This window comes from Aplysia californica, unplaced genomic scaffold (assembly GCF_000002075.1).
Source record: "Aplysia californica isolate F4 #8 unplaced genomic scaffold, AplCal3.0 scaffold00237, whole genome shotgun sequence".
Taxonomy (NCBI): Eukaryota; Metazoa; Mollusca; class Gastropoda; order Aplysiida; family Aplysiidae; genus Aplysia; species Aplysia californica.
In genome coordinates, this window is record NW_004797507.1 from 839,582 (window position 1) to 842,308 (window position 2,727).

General features: G+C 39.5%; 1 long non-coding RNA gene across 1 annotated transcript; it reads right to left on the minus strand.

Moving 5' to 3' along the window:
* Positions 1 to 186: 186 nt before the first annotated feature.
* Positions 187 to 2,197, minus strand: LOC106011999. The gene is made up of 2 exons (XR_001184922.1): positions 2,024 to 2,197; positions 187 to 673 (listed from the first exon to the last, which is right to left on the minus strand). It is a non-coding gene; the product is annotated as an uncharacterized LOC106011999 (long non-coding RNA).
* Positions 2,198 to 2,727: the final 530 nt, after the last annotated feature.

Sequence of the window (2,727 nt, forward strand, 5' to 3'; positions counted from 1 at the left end):
GAGAGAGAGAGAGAGAGAGAGAGAGAGAGAGAGAGAAAGAAAGAGAGAAAATCACTGGTGGAATGTTATGGTGCACGCATTCTTCTTTGTACAATTGTGAAGGACAGTGTGATTTAAAAACGAACAAACTGTACAACTTTTTTTCTTCTAAATATCTCGCACAAAATGAGTACTATAATGTTGAAATCTGGAGCAGACATAATTCATTCAAAGGGAATTTGTTTAACATAATATTAACAAAGACGAAACTTGTTTTCAAAAACGGAAATGGCTTTTATAAAAACCACCTATAAATACAAAACGCACTAATTAAATAGTTCTTATAAGGAAGTCACGAAATGATTGGGTTTTTTTCCCCCTTTAATTTCTCAAATCTAATCTTTCCACCTCTGTAACCTTGAAACAGTAATTATTCTTTTCTCCTACAGCGTTTCAGAAATATTTATAAAATTCTGGAATTCCCGGAATCAATGGTTTACATGTCATCCTTTGGACTCTACAAATTTTAAGGCGTCGTTCGTAATGTTCAGTGGTGGCCAAACACAAGGATCCACTCAACCATGAGCACTCAAAGCCATACACACTGTACACCTTACAGTATGGAGCTGTTTCTAGAGACGACAGGGAGGGTGAAGGTTGCCCATATAAACAGCGTTTGTGGAGTTGATATAACCTGAAAGGTAAATATGGGCTTTGTTATGGAACCAAATGTCATAGAGGAAATGTTCACGCTTTTCACGACGATCGGGGAATCATGAATACATTGTTTTTCTCTGATAGCTTTGCGAACAGGAGACGGGTATCATCATCAATGATTAATTTATAGAGGTACCAGTCATCCATGTCCAGGTGCTGTTTTAGCCAGGAAAATGGTACAGTCACAGATGAAGATTTGCCTTGAGAATGCAAACCGTTGAGACGTAGGAAAGTCCTTGCTGCAGACATTGTCTACGGACAGACATCCCATGGGGCTCGTCTACTGACGCTGGTGACGTTTACCGAGGTGCAAACGGTGTGTGTTTGACCTGAAGTGGTCGTTTTGTCTAGGAATGTTTAGGTCTGATTCTCTACAGGTCCCTACTGATGTACCATTTTCACCCTTGACATTAAAGAAGGTCTTGAGGTCACTTTAACATTATTTCCGTGCTTTGCGCGAAACTTATGCAATGGGTTGGCGGTGAGGAAATGTTCAATACAAAAAAAGCTCTCTGCTCTTTACTAATCTTTACCATGACCTCAGTAGGCAAAGAAAACTTGAGAAAAACTATTGTGCAAACTTCTCTTGGCCTGTTAGACTACTGTAGTTTGCAATATGGCGCAATCGTTGGAATTTTTAGTGGTTGGCCTAATGCGAACTTGTGCATCATGCTACAATAATGGGGACATAGCTGAAAATGGGTTGGGTTTTTTACGCGCTATGTAGAGCAAAACTATTCTGTGGATTTATGTAAAATGAATATCAGACAAATTAAGTTGACTTCCAAATATTGTGTATAAATTTGAAACGCAAAACTTCAGTGTGGAGGAAAATATTAACGGAACAAGCTGTACAGTTTTTGGGTTGTTTTTTTAAATCACCTTGTACATTAAGCAATTCCTTATTGGAAATGCTCTATATAAGGGGCATTCTTTAGTGACAATAATTTCCTTATTATTCTTTAAAAAACAAGCAAAGTACAGAGAGAACAGGACTCCACTCACTGCAGTTTCATTTATTACGCACCCAAGCATTGTAACCAGAAAAAAGTAGCAGCTTTTTGAAATACAGTAATACTTTAGGGACCATCAACATAATGTCACCGTAAGAGGAGGATTCTAGTCACTACTTGAAACATCAACGGTAACGTTCAGATGTCATTTGAAATCTAATGTTACTTTTTCTTTAAAAAAAAAAGAACAAAAAGCAAGAACAAAAAAAAAAAGCAAAGCCATAAAGACAATGCAAAAACATTCTTCAGGTGGCATCTGAAGCACAATCCGCCATCTTAAAAAAAAACAAACCCAGCCAATCAACTTGGGTCACCTTAGTTGTAACGCAGAACATTCAAAATGGCTTCCCCCGCCGCTGATTGGTTACATGAGGGAGCTGAATATAATCGCCCGCAGGAAAGGGTTGCTCATAGCTCCCCCTCCGCCTCCGCCTCCTGGCTGTTGCTGATTCAGCGCAAAAAGGTAGGGCAGTACACCGTCCATCTGTCTGATCCTGTGAACGTGAAGGAAGACAGGAATACTCTGTCAGCAATTAATGGCAGAAGATATCCGGAGACGACTCCGGCGAGCACCTAGGAACCATTCGGAGACGCACTCCCGCACACAGATGCACAACTTTAGGGGGTCAAACTGCGTATTATTTGCTGCAGATCACACTTATAGCCTCTAAAACTGTCGCAAATCAATATATTGTTTTCAAGAAAATTTCAAACTTAACCGCAAAATATCAAATTGTGGATTAAAACATGGGGGCATTTTTTATTTGGTCTAGAGGCACAAAGCATTCTGATTGGTCTATCTCCGTCGGAGATGTCTCAGAATAGATACTGCGTCAATTAATACACATGGTGGGTTTTTGTTTGTCATCTTGTTTGTTTTTGGGTTTTTTTCGGGGGGAGGGAGAGGGGCTGTTCTTTAAACTGCATGCTCAATGCTTTCGAGAAACACCAAAGAACACAAGCACAAATAAAAAGAGGTTTTCATACAGAGAGAGAGAGTAAAAATAGGAGCCTCAGC